The sequence below is a fragment of the Corvus cornix genome, chromosome 1 (genome assembly GCF_000738735.6).
Source record: "Corvus cornix cornix isolate S_Up_H32 chromosome 1, ASM73873v5, whole genome shotgun sequence".
NCBI lineage: Eukaryota > Metazoa > Chordata > Aves > Passeriformes > Corvidae > Corvus > Corvus cornix.
In genome coordinates, this window is record NC_046332.1 from 89,861,526 (window position 1) to 89,882,217 (window position 20,692).

At 38.1% G+C, this 20,692-nt stretch overlaps 1 protein-coding gene across 2 annotated transcripts in view; it reads left to right on the top strand.

Annotated features, from left to right (window-relative positions):
- NCK2 (NCK adaptor protein 2) overlaps nucleotides 1–20,692 on the top strand; it is an 86,745-nt gene that overhangs the window by 23,026 nt on the left and 43,027 nt on the right. For both annotated transcript variants that reach the window (XM_039549236.1, XM_039549227.1), the window contains one exon: nucleotides 9,143–9,220. The gene's annotated coding sequence lies outside the window, so the exon portion shown is untranslated. The remainder of the gene's footprint in view (nucleotides 1–9,142; nucleotides 9,221–20,692) is intronic.

Below are 20,692 nucleotides of genomic sequence, written 5' to 3' on the forward strand. Positions count from 1 at the left end.
GTTTTTGTTCCCTTGTTCTGGTTTCAGGAGTGGAGCTGCTTATGTAGCTAATCTGCGCTTAAAATTATTTCCACTTCTAACCCCAGTAGGACGCTCTTTTGGGGTATTCAGACAGAATTGACATAATTGGATTTCTGCCCAGATACTGTATTTAGATAGCTTTGGAGATGTCATTAATTTGACAGCTGCTGTAGGAAATCTTTGTTTTGACTATTGTTACAGGGCCTGCAATGTTTCTATTGCATTTTCGTTCGTAGTCTGCCACTGAATTGCTGTGATTAAAATGAGTAGAATAAGACACCATCAAACATGTACAAGACATGAGAGAAAATCAGCGCTAAAAACCTCAGAAGGTAGACTGTTGCCAAATTTTATTTGAGTATGATGAGATTCTGGAATACCTAGTTATCTTCCAAACACCAGTAACAGCAGAGCCTGTGGCTAGAGCTGCTGTGTGCTGTGATGGAACCAAAGCTGTGTTAACGTTTCTCTTGTTGCCAACCTAAAGCAAAGTTTCTGTGTGGTTCAGGCAGAATCTGCTTCAACTGCTTTTCTGATGGTTAACTTGGAAGAAAAACAGTTTTTTTGGGGGACTGTGTTCTTGGGAACTAGCAGTCTTAGCAACTCAGCCATTATTTCCAAAAGGCAACATGGATCTAAGGATCTTTGTCCTGCACATTGAAGGTGGTGAATTTGGAGGCTGCTGTTCTGCCACGTTGAAAGAGGATGGTCACTCTACCACCTACCAAGTTGTGTTAGTGGTAAAAACACTTCAAAGTTTCATGTGTTTGTCTTCTGCTTCCCTTTGGCTCTTATATGTGAACCTCTAGTTTTGGTAGTTTTGTACTTGAACCTTATGCAGGTTGTTGCAACTTGAACCTTTTTTTTTGCCAATTGCATCATCAGTGGAGACTCAGAAAAACTTAAATGTGAAATACCAGTTTTTCACAGCCTTTGACATACAAATAGACTGTGACAAAAATATCTTACTCCTTCCAAGGAAGATAGCTTTCATCAGTGCATTACTGAGTGCTAACACCAGATATTATTTGAGCCTATTCCGGTTTCAGTAAGGCATTTTGTGTTGAGCCTGCCTCAGTTGTACTATTGCATTCTAGGTTAGTGTCTGTTTATGTGAGTTCTTCAGCCCTGTGCTTTTTGGCATTGTAAATGAAATACTGAGTTTCAGTAAACAGTAGATATCTGCTCTTTCTGATGGTTATGGTTTAGAGAGGTTTCTTCAACTTGCTCCCTGAGCTGAAGTCATTATTGATTTCACCTGAGGGCCAGGATGCCTGGACTTTTCTGCTGTCCTGTCCAAGTCAAGTGGCTCGTTCATGCTGGCAGTATTTCAGATTTGCCTAAAGAGTATAGGGCAGAACTTGCAAAATCTTTGGTGTCAGATATTCTACTTGGACAATAATGCCTAGAGTATCATTACATCTGGTGGCTGAGCATCTGGAGGAAGGGTAAAACCCAGACACCCTCAGCAAACAGGCTCAGCTGTGGGGCGTGATGGCAGCAGCTGTTGGTGATGGCAGCTTTTGCTGGGGAGTGCCCAAACCAGGCCTTGTTCTGTCAGTGTAAATTATCCCCTTGCCACCTTGCAGTTTGAGTTACAAAGAAGTTTCTGATAGTGGTTTCCTTGAAGATAACAGTCACAAACTGCTCTGTGCTTTTCTTCTAGTTCTCTGTATCTGCCTGGTGGCTTCAAAGGCAAACACTGACCTTGACCCATCCCTCTTAAAATCACCATTGCCATATATTTTAGCACCAAGACAGTAGTGGCAATATTGTTTTAAATTCGGACAGTGCTGTGTTGAATGTACACATAGGAAAAAATTTCTTCAGACTAAGAAAGAATGAATAATTTACCACAACAGAAGCTCTAATAAGGATTTCAGTCAGCCTTTAAGTTTGAATTGCCAGAAGGCTAAATCTGCCTTACTTGACTCTGTAGCCCCTGGTACAGTCCATTTTCTGTTATATCTCACCCTTCCAATCTTCTCAAACTGTGTAACTGTGAGATTTATTTGCTTATTTTAAATGTTAATCTTTTTAGCCATGAGAGGTAACCAGTTGTCTCTGCCTGGTTTTTCTCTGATACTGAGTTAATGTTACATCCTTCTGTGGTAGCTAATTCATTAGAATATGTGGTTTTCAGTTCTCCAAAAGGCATCTGTGAATGTCTTTTTCCAGTGGAGGTGTTAATTTTCAGTAATCTACATGTACAGATTACTAGATTAGTATAATATGCTATTTGTAGTCATCTTTCACAGTCCTGAAATCCACAAGTATTGAATTAAAAGCTCTGACTCTAGTAGAAAGGTTTGGAAGAACTGGTATAATTCAGTGGGTCATATATGTCTGCAATTACAATGTTTTACATAAAGATGCAATAGGAAAAATAGATTTGTGAAGGAGTTGCTTGGGGCTGGTAAGTTGCTAACCACTGAGGTCATCCTCAAAGTTTCTGAGAGGATTGTATATCTAATGGAAAAGACTGTCATCGTACAGTTTTTACAGAGCATTAAATTATTGGTCAGAAAAAGGCTGAAGCTCAAATGCAACCAATTATTAAACTGTATATACAAAGTACTAGTTTATGAAATTTTTACTGACTGTAGATGCTAAGATGTTTCTAAAAATGTCTGTAATTTGAATAATAAAGCATCCTATTAAGGAAACCAAAATAATTAATTATCTCATGCTCAAACCATGGCCGGAGAAGCTCACTTAGGCTGAAGTCTAATCCTTTCCTTTCCCTAGAGATGCTGTGAGGCAAAGTTTAAGAACAGCTTTGGTACATATAGTTCAGTTTCTGCTTATCTATTGGCAGTTATAATTGGTAATGCAAGTCTTTCAGGGTACATTTGTAGGGGTTCTTGAAGTGGTTAGAGCTGTCCTAAGCATGAATCATGACCTTTGTTGCTTCTCATATGTAGGCTTTTAGGGGTATTTATCCCTATACTTACAGATCCAGCTTGTAAACCCCTAAAGAAAGAAAACCATAGAGGTTGTGAGCTCTGTTTCCTTATTGCAAATAAAAAAGAAAAAAAATAGGGGAATTGATATAAAATGGAGTTTGAATACTTCACCTTTCACTGATAGTTCTTGAATAGGAATGCTTAAAGAAACTGGAGCTATGATGGTGGCACAGCACATTTGTTGTGAGCTTCCTTCAGCTTGCAGAGTGACTGGTCGCAGCTTGCACTTATTTTGGTGCTTGATTATTGGTCTGAACAACAGATGTGTGGGGTTTTGGTCATGGGTGTTACTTGGTTTTGGTTTTGAGACTGCAATAGTGCATGTCTTCTCAAAGAGTTCATAGCCTTCCTGTCAGGGAAGCTTTCTGGCCACCCATTCATGATTTTTCCACTGTGCTTTATGTTTGGTTTTTTTTTCTTTTTCTCATGCAGGGGCTGCCATGGACGTTTGCAGCTCAGCATAATCAAATATGAATTAGATCAATATCAGCAAGTATCAAGATGGAAAATCCTGCTTAATCCAGGAATTTTAAAAATTGCATATTACAATGAGTTTAGGTAGTAATTTGTTATTAGGGGTTTTTTATAGCTTAGACTTTTGGTGGAGAGCTAGAGAATGTAAAAAGCGTATGATTTCTCTTAAAATAATGTAAATTTGTACAATATATGTTGTAGAATTCTTAGCAGAGGCAGCCACTAACAGATGTAACCCTCCTCCTTTCTTTCCAGTTTAAAAATTTGCTAGTCATGCAAGTGATTAGAGGATATACATACAATACATAGGAAGCTTGCAATGGCAGTTAGGTTTTGAAAGACAATATTTCTTTTAAATACTGGTATTATTTAAACAGCCAACTACTTGTGTGTCATGAGTAGATCAGGAGTTGGTGGTTGTGCAAATAGATGTAAAAAATATCCTTGTTTTTTGAAAGCATATCATGTATACACCAGTCTACAGAGCGTATGCATTTGACTGCAGGAGTTAAATGAGAACACAAGTCAGCATAGATTCTTTAATTGTGTGTGATTAAAGTGTGAGCCATGCATTTTTTTCTAGCTGCATTTCTTTTCCTATTCTCCCCAAGTATATGTTTGTTTTAAAAAAAAAAAAAAAAAAAAGAGTTGTTTGAAGGACCAATGATACGTGTCTAAGTGCTTCCTATTTGATACAGACAGCATGGCCAGAGGTGCACGACAGCTCTTGCATCCAGACAGGAGCACAGAGAAGATGCACAACCTCCTGCCTGTGTGCTGTTCAATAGAGACATGAATTTCTTGGGATAACCTGAACAGCCTCTGGTGATAGCTCCAAACCTGGACTGCTTAAAAAAGCCCATTTAAATACAGTAATTTGTCTTTGCTTCAAGGGCTAGTCCCATTTTTATAGCTGGCATATGAGCACAAATCTTTCCCAGTGTTTTAAGGATCTCACAGTCTTTTCTGCATGCAAGGCAGTGAACCTATTCTTGTGCCTCATTTCACTTGCTTTCTTACTGTTAGGGAACCACAATATTAAGAGAAGAAAAGCTTAGTTGTATAGACTATATAGCATGACAGGATTTTAACTTTTTTGTTTGTTATTAAAATGTTATACACGTTGTAATGCAGCATTGTAATTTGCTGCCTTTTTGAAACCTTAAATATGATATAAATCCAGTTTCCCTTATTCTTTTCTCCCTGTGTTTCTTACTGACTCTGAAAGTGTGTTACTATTTTAACATAACCATTTTCTTAGCTGTAGAAGAAGGTAATATTAAGTGAGTTTTGAGAGGATTTATATGACTAGGTGGTTTAAAATACTAAGCATATACTAGAGTATTAAAAAACTTGTCGGGTTTCTTTTCCCTTTAAGCAAATTCAGGCATTGGGCTTTTGAGTGCTTAGGCTGATCTGTCTGCTGCTCCATGGAACTGGATTGTGCTTCCCCAATTGTCTGCATAGTTAAAATATTTTGAACATTGCCTATTTTAATGTAACTTCTTTTGAAATATCTGCCTAATGTAGAAGTCTTAATGGAATACTTTAATAGCCCAGAGTGGTTACCTGCAATTGCTCCAGTGTATTTGAGTCAATTACAAAGGAAGGCAATATTTAATGTTGGAGTGAAGCTAGATGGTATAATGAACTGGCAGATTGCCAACTTGATCTTCTCCACAGGAGAATTTGTATTAATGTGATGCTTTTCATTTGTTCTCCAGAAGGTCAGCAGTAATACGTCAATTGGAGTTAAAATTCCCACTCTGTGCAGTACAGGTTTATGGTCAGATCATTCTTGTGTATTAGCATATTAAGTATCAAAGAGATTATTTTAGCTATTTCATGTCAGAATTTAAATGGGAGGTGGCTGGATATTGGGAAGAGAGCCTGAGAGAATTGTCGTTGAAATTGTTGCTGTAAGGCTGAATCTGGATTTTAGCCATGGAGATGAAGAAAATGGGGCACATTAGAGCTATTAGTGAAAGATGAGGTGGTTAATAACTGTGGATGTTACTTGTAATGTAATCATTACAAGACCACTAATTTATTCTGTGAGGTAGTAACCTTTTTAATAAGGTGCTTATTATATTAGATGTTACTGATATTTACCTTCTGGTGCTCGTTTGCAAGCATCAAGTTCGAACTTTTATTTCTGACTGTTGACAGGAGCTTTTTACAGTGGAACTTTTATAGTCCTTGTGTTTGGAAGACCTTGGTTTAGAAAGCAAATGAGTGACTAAAGTTGCTATTGAAAAGTGGATAAATTTGTCTTTTTGCCTTATGTGTTTGTAATCACGTGTTCATCCAATTGCTATACTTTGCCATTCCTATTCTTTGTCATAGTCTTCTGTTCCTCTGCTTTGGGCCTCAAGGGAAATGTAGGATATGAGGAGAGTCATGAGTGGTAAGGTGGTGTGGCATTTTACATGGGGCAGGGCTGGCATTACTCCAGTAGCAGATGCATTGAGTGAGGTACGGCAAATGGACATCATGCTAAATGTACAGAAGTGATGGGCACTGGGGATACCATGGGATAAGACTGTCTACCTCTGTGCCTCCATTTGCTTTGTTGCCTTCCAAAAAAAAGCTGTTGACTTGATTTCCCAAGTTTTCCAGTGTTGCACCAGTTTGTCTTTTGGGTGAACACTAAGTCCTGTGTGCTGCAAGGCTTTTGAAGGTGGTTGGAGATGATCGTGTACTCTTAGAGTTTAACAATTTGTTCCCCAGAATGGCTGCGCTATCAAATATATCTCTCTAGTCCTGGCTGGTAGAACATAGCAGGAGAACCAGAAAACTCCATGTGTGGTGCAAACTCTGCCTGGGGCAGATAGTCCCAAACCCTAACTGCTTTTACAATTTATTGACCTTTGAGAAGAAAGGTCCTGAACTTCTGTAACTGAAAGATTGTTTCAAGGAACACATTTTAGATAGAAGTGAAATATTTGAAGTCTGAGTTTCCATTCTGAGTTTGTGTCACTTGGCAAATCACAGTGTTTTGGGCAAAGCTTTGGACTGTGGGGGTGTGTGATGGAAATTGGCTACTCCCCTGGGGAAGTGACTGTTAATGTGACTCGTAGCAGAAGACTTCCTCTGGCTCTTCCAAAGCCAAGTGAAGATTTTTATCATGAGAAAAATAGAAAATGGGGTTACAATGCAACAGGATTGAACCCAAGGAGGGCAGAGACCAGTGTGCATCTTGTACTTCTGTGTCTGTTAGATTAACAGAATTTTATTTCAATCTAAATATTGTTAGGGAATGATGGTTTTTTGTGCATCTTCTTCCTTTGACTATTTGCACTATTACCATTAACATTCTGAGCTACTTTCAATGTGTGTTAATTAAGCTGCCAAAATAAAACCATTCTTGCTCTACAGAAGGAAGTCAGCATTGTTATGTTGAGATAAACACTTGACTCATTCTTTTCTTATGCGTTTAGATGAAATGTGGACTCTTTCCCAACTGTACTTCTCCATTTAACTAATATATACAGGGCTAGTTTTTTAGATATTGATAATGAACAGTACTGTTTTTCAGCTCACTTTTGAACACATGTTCCATATGCAGGTGTGCATTTGTGAAGGTGGAAGCAATAATTGAGGGAGGTATTGTGTTTTTCTTTAAGGTACAAACCAAAAAAACCCCAGACAAAATCAGAGGCTTGCTACAGCACTTCAGTGATAGATGGTAATGGACAGTAGATGATTTGTGAGGTAGGACAAGGAAAGATAGTACTATTCAGAAGATCTTGTACCAAAAAAATGAGGAGACTTTTATTTTCTCATTTTTACCTCTTAATATTAAAAATGTCCTTGTGTTATTGACAGGAGAAAAACACATACTACAAAACATTCAGCTAGCAGGAAAATAGATCTGCTCTGCCTCAGGGTTTTAATGTTGCTTCATTTATTAAAGTATCTCTCTCATTTACTTGATATCTGTCCTACAATTTCAATAGAGCAGTTTTCAGTGGGAACACAGTTAAGGTCTATAATTGGTTAGAAAAATTGATATAGCAAAGTGTGGTTGCCTGTAGTCTGTGTCTGCAGAAAGCTGAAAACCCAGGTGAGGCAGCAGCTATTCTTGCCACCACCTGGCAGAGGAAAAGGGATTGGTCACTATCCAGTCCCGTCTGCTTTCTGCTGCCACAGGCAAATCTTCATTCAGTTGGTGAGTTGGATCAGGAAGCTCTTCTGTTGGAATAATATTTCCTCATGATTTGCTATCCTCCATTATTTATTTTTTTAATCTTGTGTGTTTTTCAGGAGGGTTGGCAACAGTTTGTCTCCCCTTGCAGCTGCTGGGGACCAAGGGGTGAGCTTCCAGGAGCAGAGGGTCAGGGAGTCTCTTGTTCTTTACCCCCTAGCAATATGTTTAGGCTTAAGTGTTTGTCAAACTGTGACTTTAGTAGTTCTGTTACTCCACCTATTAATGAGTGTGAGAGTAAATCTCACTTTGAAACATTTGTGTAAGGTATTTATAACACCTTTGTCAATACTTTTTATTCTTGCCTCACTTCATTATCGTGCATGGGATCACTGGGTGACTTGCTCCTTTGAAGTTAATATCTTCCTAGGATGCTTTTGTAGAGTCACAACTGATTGGAATCTGTTCAGAAAAGACTTTGAACAGAAACATTTGTGCATGAGTGGCCTGGGGTTGTGTAGGAGTTTTAACACATCGTTCTTATGAGGTAGAGGCTGCAGCACAAGAAGTTGCTGAGAATTTTTTTCTTCTTTTTGAATTGGATCTTATCGGGTTTACACTACCTGAGTTTGTCAGACATCCTATGGAGTGAGAAGGGTCATTAAAAAAACAGAAAGAAGGGTTTAAATACTCTGACCTCTCTTCTGAACAGTTACTTTTGTGGCTAGAAAGACTTAACTGAACAATGGAGGCCAGGAGGGACCTCTGGACAAGCCATCCACGTCCTGTCAGGGCTGAGGCTGCACCTGGGGCCATGTTCAGTAGAATTTGAGACTTCCAGGAAGAAGGCCCATTACTTTCTCAGAGGATATGTGGCTGTGCTTAACCACCCTTGTGCCTTCTTTACATCCAGCCAGAATTTCCCTGAATGTAGTTCTCTGACCATATGACCAGCTTCACCACCTCTGTCAGAGCTCTCTCGTTGGGCCACCATCTCTTGTGCCAGAAGGCCCCAGGCCACATGTGGTAGTAATCCAGCTGAATTACACATCTGTATGTGTGTGAGTGCCTTCTGGATGGAAATACTTCCCTACCCCACAAAACTCCTGGCGGTCCTTTTGTTGCTGTACCTCTTTTCCACATGTAGAGGCATTTCCTTTTTCTTAGAAAATACAGTCAAGTTAAACCAATACAGGAGTCAAGGAAACAGTAAATAATGGTGCTTTGTAAAAGATAATCTTTCTAAAACTAGGCTGAATTTTTAATTCCATTTCTTGACTGATTTTTTTCTGTATTATGTAGGCTTAACATTGTACATGGTCTGGATTGTTCGTGATTAAAATTACCTTGTATTCATTGAGAGAAGTTAAATATGAAGATGGGGTCTGTTTTTGCAAAACGGTGGATCAAGTTCAAGCGATTCTGCCTGCTCCTCAGCATCTCACAGGAGGTTTTGGCAGCATGAAAGCTAAATTACCTAGTAGAAGTGTTCTAAGTTTAGTGCTAGAACTAAAATATATGTTTGTTGTTTCAGGTGGTGGTGGTGGTGTATATAACTTTGTTGGAGAGTCCTGCCTTTCACTGACTGGATCCTTTTAACAGTGTGTCAAAGGTGAGTGGTTCAAGTTCAGTGGTTATTTTTGTTACTAAAGATAACAAGTGAACTGGATGTATTGCTTGGTTTTGGCTTTATGTAATAGCAGTGTAGTTGTGATTTTAATTTTTTTTTTTTTAACTGCTGCATGATTGATTAAATAGTAAGTCTTTTTCTGTCAGTGATCTGGGGCAAATGAGTTCTAGCTCTTGCTTTCAGGAGAAAAAACCCAAGAAAAAATGATAGTCTCAGACTGTGAATGAAGCAGTAGGTATTGCTTCCACTGTTTCATGGCCCCTGTCTCCTGCTACCTACTGCTTTGACTTGGGATGTTTTCCCCTGAAGGTGCTGCCTGAAAGCACAACATGATGGTGTGGGAAGTATGGAGGAGAAGCAGTCATCCATACACCATGGTGGGGCAGGCTTAGTGTTATTCTTTGGTTGGATTCTGAAAACTAAGTAATAGCTTTGAAAGTGTTGAGTACTGAAAGTATTGAGTGGAAAGAAGGTTTTTGTGTTTTCTGTGAGAGCAGAAGAGAATTGCATTCAATGTATAGAGAGCATCTTCCTAGCCTGGCTCTGAAGACCTGAAATAATCTAATGAAGCTGATGTTCCTGTAGAATTCTTTTTGTGGTAGAGTTTGGCTAACTTCTTTCTGTTAGTTTGTGTACCCTGTTGTCAGTTTGTCGTAGCTGTAGTTGATCTCTGTGGCTTATTAGGAATTTATTAGCAGAAACCTTTAATAAATGACACCTCATTACAACTGTACCAAAAAATAAAATCAAAATGGCAGTACACTGAATAAACATTCAGCATTGTAGTAGCTGCAGCATGAAACAGAAAACTTGGAATCTTGGCTTTATTCAGTACTTTATCAGGTGGATTTATTATTTCTTACTCAAGTTCTCTGTTTATAAAATAAAAGTAATTTTACCTTCTTCAGAGGGAAGTTATGAAGTCCAGTTATTGACATTTTGGAACATTCAAATGGAAAGCAATATATTAAGTTGTTGTGTGCCTTGATATTTGCTGTGAGTTCTGTTAAATACTTGTTCAATGAAGTGTTATGAGCCATTGAAATTAGACATATTTATTCAATAAAGTGAAGGTGAACCAGTTAGAATGAAAAATGCAATCCAGTCTTAACTATAGTGTCTCCATATGTTTTTGCAAATGATTGATTTTCCTTTAAACTGAAAAGGAAATTCAAAAGTAATACTGAGGTAGGGGGCTTTTGCTCTATGTTTTCAAATTATCTGACATTTGTTTTTAAATGTACTGAAAAAAATTTATAATCCTGGCCTTTCTAACAGATCAGAGTGTAACCTTGACGACTTAGGTATTTAAAGACTAATAGTGAGAAACCTTTTGTACTAATTTTCTGGAGTAGAAATTTCAGTAAGTTTTCTTTAATACTTTTTCTATGATGTAATGTAGCAAAATTAAAATATTCTTGAAAGAGCTGTTAATGTGAAAACAAAGTACACAATCCTAAATGATTAATCAAGCTGTTGACTTAGTCGTTGTAAAATTATTTTTCTATGATAATTTCTACTCAAGATTAAGCCTGTATTTTACTAACTATGGGTCAAATTATGTATTTATTTCAAGTGTGTAATATAAAACACATTAGAGTTTTATCTTTGGAATCTTTCTTGTTCTTTTTTATAATAGTTTTAAGTTAAATGTTCAGTGAAAATAATTTTTAAAATAGTCCACTGCTCAGTTAAAGGAAATAGGTGTCTGAGATCCTGGTTATGTACTTAGTCATCTTTATTTCTTGAGCTAGTTGCTGTGATATTTGGCTTATTGGGTAATTTTTTTTTGTTACTCTTTAATCCGATAAATGTGGAGGGTAACCAAGCAGGCCTAAAGTAGAGTTCTTTACATCAGGTGAAGGTTTTATGTATTTCAGGAAAAGGCAGTAAGTAGATAACAGCTCACTAAAAGGAGGTGAGGAAGAACTATCTGGACATGTCAGTTGGTGGGGGAGTGTAAGGAGTGTCTCTCTTTTTGTATCTTTTTTCTTTCCCTTTTTTATTGAAGATGAGTACCCAGCATATTTGCTGTGTACAATTAGACCACACTCAATTTCAGTAAGAAAATTAAATCTAACTGTATTAATATTTTATGTCTTTTTCCATCCTTCGTGTGCTTGTTTCTGATGGACTGTATTCAGCTTGGTAAATATGTGAATCTGCAAAACCTGGAGCATTCTAATGCTGTTCCCAAAAGGAAATGAATGCGTAGATGTAGGTTCACTTCACTAAAGCCTACATTTGTAATGCTTGTTGAACCAGAACATTGTAACCCTTTTGCCCTTTGAAAAGGAATTGAAATGGCAACAATGTAAATATTCAGAAATTACACTCGAAGTCCTTAAACTTCACTAAACTGCAGGCAGTCATGTATCCTTTCAGGCTTTTGTTGTGGTCATCAAGATCTGCCAGGTCTTCTTTTACGTAGCTGGGCAAGCTGGCTTTTTTCAGTTGTTTGTTCTCCTCTCCCCCTCTCTCTCCCTCTCCTCTAACATCATATTTTATGTAGTGGTATTCTGTACTTTTGAGCTTGTCCCTCATTCACTTGCAGTAATTGAATCAAAACCAAGATCTCATGTTGTATTTTCACAATAAAATATTTTGAAAAGTGGTTGCAATGTTGATATGTGCATTGAACATTTTGTATTTTAGATTAAAATCTCCTGGGAAATGTTCTGTAATTTTTTGAAACTTGATACATTTGTATGGAATGATTGGTTTTTTAGGTTACCCCTGTACACGGGAGGGAGATTGATGAGATCAGAAGCAAACCAGTACGAGCAAAGTTATAGATGTGTTAGTACTCAGCAGATCTGTCAAAGGCTACAGTACCACAGCGTACAACAGAAATCCTTGTCTGTAAAGATTCTCAGAACAACCATGACAGAGATGAGCTCCTTATATTGTGAGACTGGGGACCTGTACACAGCTTCTGACAGACTGATCCTCCTCCTCTGTTCAAGAGCAAAAAGCACCCTAGACATTTCAACTTGATGGAACTGTTTGTGATGCTGTAGCAGAATATTTCTTGGTATTTTTCTGTGATTCAGTATGTTTGTAGTTGTTGGCTTTTTTTGAGATTTTTTAACCCAAGGAAAATGATACCTATTCTCAGTGTTTCATATGAGTTAGTTATGAGAGCTTTGATTCTGACAGTTATGAAGAGAATGAAAGGTATGTGCTGAGTGGATGTCTGGATTCCTTTCCCTTAAAAAAATATTTCTGTAATTACGCCAATTATCTCAGGTGCCCGAAGTGATTTTAAGACTTTGAATGTAACTTCAGTGTTACTTAAATATACTTACAGACATTTAGTATAATAAATGAATTTATAGAATACTGCCTGTTATGTTATGCTAGTGTCATAATACTTCGTAACCTGTAATTGAGGACAGTGGGGAAGAACACTTTCAGCCCACTCTTCCACTTCCATAACCACAGGTACACACCCTGAATAAATTGATCTTCTCTGAATTACATTATTTTAGTACTTTCGTTTTTTAGATTTTTCTTTGCTGCATTTTTTCTGTTTCTCCTTGTAGTAATTGTAGTTCTTTGCTTGAAGTACAGGCATGTTTAAATTTGCTAGTAATATAAAAGTTAAGAATCGGTTGTCTAATTTTTTCGAGTTTTGATACTTTCAAGTGCAACGCATGTTTGTGGGTACCAGCAGTACCTGTTACAGGCCACAAATGGCCTTTGCATTGTGCTTTAACTGCAATCCATGTGCATGCCTCATCAGAGAACACTGTACAGCTTTCATCAATGCAGGAAAATTAACTTAAGTAAAGATACAACAATAACCATGTTTTTCCTGGTGAAAGTAGTTTTGTGGTATGATAGCCAGTATGGACTTTTTCTGTCTTGTCATCCAGCATGTCAGTTTTTCCGAGCCAAAACCACTTGGCCTGCTGAAAAGAATCCAGCATGTTGCTCATGAATATAATTAAGTTATACATACATATGCATATACGTGTAGTAGTTATATATGAGTGAGCTAACTTGTGCCCAAGTATATTAGTGAACTGAGTATTAAAAAAAGTGACTAACCTTGTTGTCTTGACCAGTGTTCAGAGGAATGGCAGAACAGGGTATTGAGCCCCTGTTGCTGTAGTTTCTAAATAAATATATCCCAGTGTTACACCAGTTTCCGTTAAATGATTTAAATATGCACTGTACTTTTGATGGACAAGTGATGTGGCTTAGAATATGATCTTGAAAAAACCCTTCAAAGTAGCTTATGCAGTTAAACTACATCACAGGGAGGGTGCCCTTAGATGCTGAAAGTGGTTGTGACTTTGCGTCTTGTATATAGATCCAAATGTTGGGGAAAGTCAGCTTGAGGCTTTTGGGATGCAGGGACCAGGGGCAGTCCTTGTGCCAGCACTGTGTAGTGTGATTGGGCTGTACTGGTGTAGGGGAGTGGCAGAGACCCCACACCCTCCTGAAGGAGGAAGCAGATTAGCAGCTGAGTCCACCAAGCTACTCCAAGATTTAACTGTCCCTAAAGGAGCATCTGCTGGCAGACACATACAGGAGATCTCCTCTCCTTGGACTGCTGTGCCTCTTTTTTAGTTCAGGGCTGACTTCTTCAGCTGGTGCTTTGCAGAGTGGGCATGCATCTGGTGTTGGCATAGGTCATTTAAGAAAATCAGTTGAAGGCTTGTTCGTCCATTTGACAATAGCTGGAAGGCAAGTCTTCTGGTGTGAAGGCTTTGAGGGAGCTTTAAATGATTCGCTGTTCGTGTTAGTGTGTAGTAGAACTATAGCCTAAATAGTACATGTATGTAGTTTTGGTAGTGTTTTTAGCATATTCCATATGGCATCCTGTTGAAATGGTATGTATTGCATCAAATGTATTATGATATTAAAAAAGAGTTGGGCTTGCTGATTTACTGCCATTTACTGAGTGGGAAGACACTGTACACAGAGTTAATCTCGTTTAGTATCTGGTGAATGGTTTGGTGTCTTATCTAGATGCTGAAATTGGTGAATTTCACAGAAGAGAAAAATATTTAAAAATTAGTGTGGTGTATTTCTTGTGGAATTCTGTTTCTAATAACTTGGTTAATTAATTGTGGATTACAATTACTGTTCGCACTGTAGTAACAAAGCTCCTATTGTACTAAGCAGAAAGGACTGAGAAAATGAGCTTGTCCTGTTGTTTATTTTTTAAGCCAGTAGCAACACAAAGCATAGAATACCATGCATACAGATGCAAACCTTTTACAGTTTATTTTTCTTTCCGTGATTTTAAGTTTGAGGGCCTTATTTTGGCATCACAGGTTCCTTGCCTTCTTGTGGATTTAAACCCCGCTTTCCTTTTTACTATCTCTTCACACCCTTTTGTTTCAGGCATCGCCTGCAGCTCTCATCCCTCCTTATTTTGGAGGCTGTTGTTTGTGTCAGCTGCTCTTAGTTGTTCGCTGCAATAGAGCCTCTGCGTAGCCTATCTTCTACCTGCTCCATCCTTTCTTTTATCCCCCTACCTTTCTTTTAAATGACCCTTCTCCTGCTTTTTGATTCAGCAGCTGTATGCTTAATCCTTCCAGGTACTGTTGTTGCTACCCAGACTGGCTTTGTTCCTCACTTGTTTGGGTCCTTGAATTTTTGTAGCACACCATTTCCTTGCGGCTGCTTGTTCCACCTCTTCTTACTAATATTTAAAATTTACCAGTAGCCTGAATTTTTTTTTTTTTTTAATGTTCAATACCGTCATCTCAACAGACGTGTTCCTATATGCAAGTTAGAAATCTGCCTCATGCAAGCAGCTACAGCAGGTGATGTCAGTGAGATTATTTCCCTGAAGCAGCAGGTAGTTGGGGGATCCAAATTTTCCCAAGAGGTTGATTTTAAATTCTCTATCTTGCACCAAAATCCATAGCTCCTAGTGCATTCCCTGATAAGCTCAGTTGTCTCATACCATTAGTTCTCAGGTTATCACATACCAGCCCCAAAAATGCTGTTGAATGAGGGTTAGACTTCTCTTTATATTTGATCTCTGAATTTGTTTTTCGAGATTAAACAGTCAGAGTATTAGTTTTCCTTGCTTAGTTCTCCCTGAAGATTACTGAATTGTATTTTCTGCCAGCCCTGGATTTGCATGGGTTCTGGAAAGGTGTGTTCCGTTATTGCTAGAGAGAGTGCTGGTTTATGATTATGAAGATCTGGATGCATAGTAATGTAAAGCATTTATCTCAAAACAAAAGGACATCCTTGAGTTTACTTCCGTGTTTGGACTAGAGCTACAAAACGTGTGTGTATGTATGTTTATAAAATTGGTTTTGAAACTAGCTCATAAGCAAGGCTTTGACAATTGTGCTCCGTAGAATTTGAATTTACTGTCAAAGGGCTAATGGAAGCTAGCATTCTCAGCTGCTGACTTGCACTTCAGGCACTCTTTGGATGCATGGCTGCTGTAACATACTTTCTGACTGCAGTAAATTACTGAAACTTCAGGAAGTCTTGAGCTGTGAGCTGGAAGTCTTTCTCCATGTGACTGGTCACGCATCGTTATGTGGCCAAAATGGGGGTGTCCCATTTGTGTGCTGGGCTTATGTCCATTGTGTGAAGAGCAGCTGCTGCTTTGTATTCTTCAGGAAAAAAGGTGGTGGCAGAGAGATCAGAAGCCTGCTGATTGCTGTAGCCTGCTTCCTGTCTGTGGTTTAGGAGAAGGGGAGAAAAATGACAGCACAAAGTAGGTCACTGGTCAGCTAAAGATTCTGGCCTGTAGGTGGTGGCTGGGCATTTTGGCATTTCCACATCCCGAATCAGTATCCTAACGAATCCTGCAGAATTCTTGAAAATAAGAGAAACAAATGTGAGGGCAGTATTTGATGAAATAGTGCTGCTTACCTTTACAGACTGTAGCTTGATTTCAGGGTGGAGTTTTTTGAACCTAAATGTATTTGTTACACTCTAGAGGAGCAGGAGCAAGGCATCAAATAACAATTCAGACCAAGACCTGTTCCTCAGAGTTTAATTTGCAAGAAGCTAAAGAACAAATAAAATAAAAATGCTTGGTATTAGTCACTTGAAACAGTCAGGAATTCCGTGGTAGAGGAAAGGAAAAGGGATCTCTCTTCCATAAGCTCTCCTTGGAGTCCAGAGAAGGAGAGGATGAGTATATCTTCCTACTTCCCTATTCTTTTTTTTCCTCTATTTTCTTTGTTTTCTATTTTATTCTCTATTACCTTGAGGTGATTTGTGAATTTTTACATGCTTGCTCCTATTTCTGTTTAGTCATGGGATTATAACTTGCTGCTCCTTTAATACACTGCTCTGCACCTCCCAATATTTGTGTATCAGTTTTCTTCAGAAAGCCTTTCAGGCTTGATCCAGATGTGGTAACACTGTTGTCTTGTTTGAGTGAGGTCTGAGTTAGATAATGAAAAATTGTCTACTTCTGTTGTAACATTACTTTTAACAGGGTTGCGGTGTGTCGCTCTTGGATGTTGACTACAAGTAATGCTTAGTACTTGACAGCATCTTGTAATATTTAGTATTAGTATTTTTTATGGCTCCCAGCTGAACTGGTGTATGAGAGCAATGGCATAATAACTTTTATTGAAAATCAGTAGCAATATAAATTTTTAAATTTGTATTAATCTAGAAGGAACACAAACTCTGTAGTTGAAGTTCCACATTTCAGACCTGTGGTTTTGAACCTGTTTTTTCCTTTATTTAATCTTTGTTCTTGTACAAATGCTAAGATGCTAATCCTCACAATCTCTCTCCATGTTTGGAAGTTATTTGGCTGCTATTATTTCCCTTTAAGTTTTTTAATGCATTTTATTGTTATCTGGCAGGAGTAAGAAAGAAAATATGTCTATGAGCACGTGAGGATAGAATGTCTCATCAGTGCAAGAGTACGTAACATTTCTGGATGAAAGGGAATGTGGCGTAGCAGCCAAAACCAAATATTTAATTTTGAACCAAGTTATTGCAGGGAGGTTTGATTCAGGAAAAGTAAGCTTTGGAGAAATTTGAAAGAAGATAAAAATAGGATATTTAAAGGTGTTTGGAAGTACTCTATTTTGTTCAAGCACTGAAAGTGAGAGTAGGAATAAAGGAGGATGAGAGTCTGGCATTATGAGGCAATGTTGGTTTCTCGTGAATGTGTATTTTGCTCTTAGAAATGTAGACAGTTCTATTTGCTTAATTTTGGTTTTAGGTAACTGTTTCTATGGAAAAAGTCAGGTATTCCTGCAGTAAAAGTTTACTTTCAGATGCTTATCCTTTTGAGAGGCAGATCTAGTGCAGTGGAAAGTTGTGCTGGTTTAATAGCAGTGGAACAACTTTTTAGATTGTCTGTGTAAGCCATCTTAGAGCAGCTGGCACCTGAAGTGCAACGTAAGAATTCAGAATAAGGAGCATCTTCCTAATGTGCTTACAGAATCATGTGTTCTTTGGAGCACTCCTGGCAGAATGGTTTTAGAAAATCCCCTTTCATCCTCTTCCCTCTTCTATGAATGGTGTTTCTCTCTTGGCTTTGTGTCCCTCTCCATTGACTGAGGAATTACCAATAGCTAGCTGCTGTAATTGTGTAGCAGAACACTCACCAGTACAATTTTTTGGAAGAGGTCCTCATTTAAACTGGAAGATACGTAAGAAATAATTTGATTGAAATAAATGAACACTGCCAAAAATCCAGACCAAAAATGCAGTCTTGGTTTTAAATTTAAAGCATTCTTTAAGAGTTACAGGGCAAGTAATTTTGAAACCTGTTTTGTTCGGGAAAGTGTGAGGGATAGTGTTTCCTCTGTACTTGTGTTTTGGGAGCAGTAGGAGAGGATTCCTCTATTAACTCTGAAGTGCTGTTAGATAGAAGAAGAAATAATTTCAAGGGGAGACTGGGATTGCTATTTCTTGCCTAGCCTTATACTTTCTTGGTTAGCACAGCAGTCAGTATGACTGACAAGAGGCTTGTGAAGCTGCAGCGTTCACTTGCATCTCGTACAAGATCCAAGAGTGTTTCTTTATTTAAATTGTGCTTTCTCTGGATACGTGTCCTATCAGGAAATTAAAAGCATAGCTTTCTGAGTAACTATCTCATGTTCCAGTCTGTTTCAGGAAGGTGTACAGATTTACACAGGAATAAATTTAATACTGTTAGCTGTTTCTTAATGAAATCTAACAGTGCATCTTTCAAGCTGCCTGTTTGATTACATACATAAGTACAGAATCAAGAATGGTATCTTACATCTGGTGATTATTTTTACTTGTACTATTCAAAGACCCTGCTTCTAGAAAGTAGCTTTGTGCCTGAGAAACTCTCCTAGATATGAGAAATAGGTGTTCATTAACCCCAGTTCAGGTAGAAAACTTTGGAACTTTGCCTTGAGATTTAAATTGAGATGTATCTTTTTCTTTTTTTCTTCCCCACTGCTACACGCACCTTTTCATATTGGATAAATATTTTGGCCCAGGTGAGTTGGTAAGAAAATCCAGAAATCTAAGGATTTATTCAGTATTTAAAATGACATTAAACTGGAAAGCTCACAGGAGTATAGTCCAAACAGGACGTTTAAATTACTTAGTACTCTGTGAACTAAAAGCTTAAATTTATTTTAACAATTAAAATTGTTTTCTCATTTTCCTACTGTTATGAGGTAGATTGATTGGGTTTTTTTTTTTTGAAAAGCAAATGATAAATTGCTTAAGACTATAGAGTGAATGTTGTCTAGAAACGGACAATGTATATTTTTTTTTTCCCCCCTTAAAAACTTTAGAAATAAATGGGGTTTTGAACTGAACAAACATCTCTTCCTCTTTCTAGTTAAAAAGTGAATATGTGATTTTTCCATTGGGGAACAGAAGGTCAGCAGTCAGTTTTATTTTCAGCATTTTATAGACAGTTTAAAGTGAAATCCCTTGAAAAGTAGGTAGCGGTGTTTCAAGGGATTAGCAGTAAAACGTAGCAATCCACAGTGATTCTGAGCTTTGTCCTTCTGCGCGAGATCAAGGTTAAACTTCTTATGTCTGAGGACTGTTCTTTGTTTATACAATACATAAATGTACTAATACTTCCAGTGAAGTATAGCTCCTGCAGACCATTGAATGTTTGAGTTATGGGAAAAGAAGCAGCAGTGGAAGGAAGTCTTTCAAACACTTTATTATTTGGAATCTTGAAAGAAATTCAAGGATGTCTCCTTTATAAAATCTCATGGTGTTCACAGTGTCCTGAGTGGCTGACTGTTTTAATTTTGAGGAGAGAAGGAAGGTTTATTGATAGTAAGGATGAAAGTCCATGAACGGGGGTACGCTCAATTTGTTCTTCTGTAGAGCATGTTTCACCAGTCTATCATAAAGCTAATATTACCTAAATATCCTCTCAGCAGAGCATCTGGATTTTTTTTTGACCTTGTGTGCTTGGCTCCCTCCTACCCTGTTTTTGTAAAGGGCTGTGGAGAGGTTGTTAGGTGTGAAATTATTTGTAATTTTGTCTTATGTAGACACCTATGGTATGTTTTATTCTTCCCAGACTTTCCCTCTCTTTTATCTTGTTTGTTTTTGGTTTCATGTGTTTCTGAATAGAGAGGTAAACTTAATGCTGTCTGCCGGGAGGAATGAAGAGAGAGTTAGCCAGAGCAAGAGCAACAAACATTAAGCTTATCTGTGTCTCTGTAGAAACACCCATAAACCAACGCAGAGATGTGGTCATTAATCATTGCTGCTGTTTTAGAGGTGAGATGAGGTCTCTTTTCCAAAAATTTTCTTTAAGGAAGCAGAGTTTATTAACTGCATCATTTTTCTGGAACTGCTTTTAAAAGAATTCAGGAAAAGGTGAGCCAATGCTCTTTTCTGGCCTTCTTGCTGTATCTAAATGTGAGGCAGTTTGAGATTCTGTTGTGTTTACTCTGCAGTCAAGAAACATGGGCCAAAAAAGTTGCCACCTTGCTGTTTGTCTCATGTTGTTTGCAGCCAAAAGGTCTAAAGATGTCCTCTCTGCACATTCTGGGGTTTTCCACTGCTGTCTAGAATGTACCATTGCTCTTGATTGCCTTCAAAATAAAGCAAGAAGACTTTTTTGCACTAATAGTGGAAAAAGTCACCGGAGGCTGGGTCATTCACAGTAGCTGCATCTGCATTAGGCTGCTGATGGAGACAGAAAAAAAACTTGCAGCTGCTGCCTATACTTGCCTGAGCCCTGCCTGCTGCTGGGGATTGCAGCAGCAGGTGCAGGAAAGGGAGGTTGAGGGCAGATGGCACAAGCACATAGAGGCTAAAGGCTGGAGAAGGGGCTTGCTAGGAAGAGAGATATTAGCCAACTGTCTGCCATTGGAGTTGCTTTATTTTCAGACATCATTATTTTTTCTCATCTTTCAACAAATTAAAATCAGCAAAGATGACAGTTCACATTCCTTGTGTTTTCTGATAAGTATATGATGAAAGGGCATGAGAAGATGTATAGTCTTCAAGATACGGGGAAATACCTTCTTCCAAAAATAC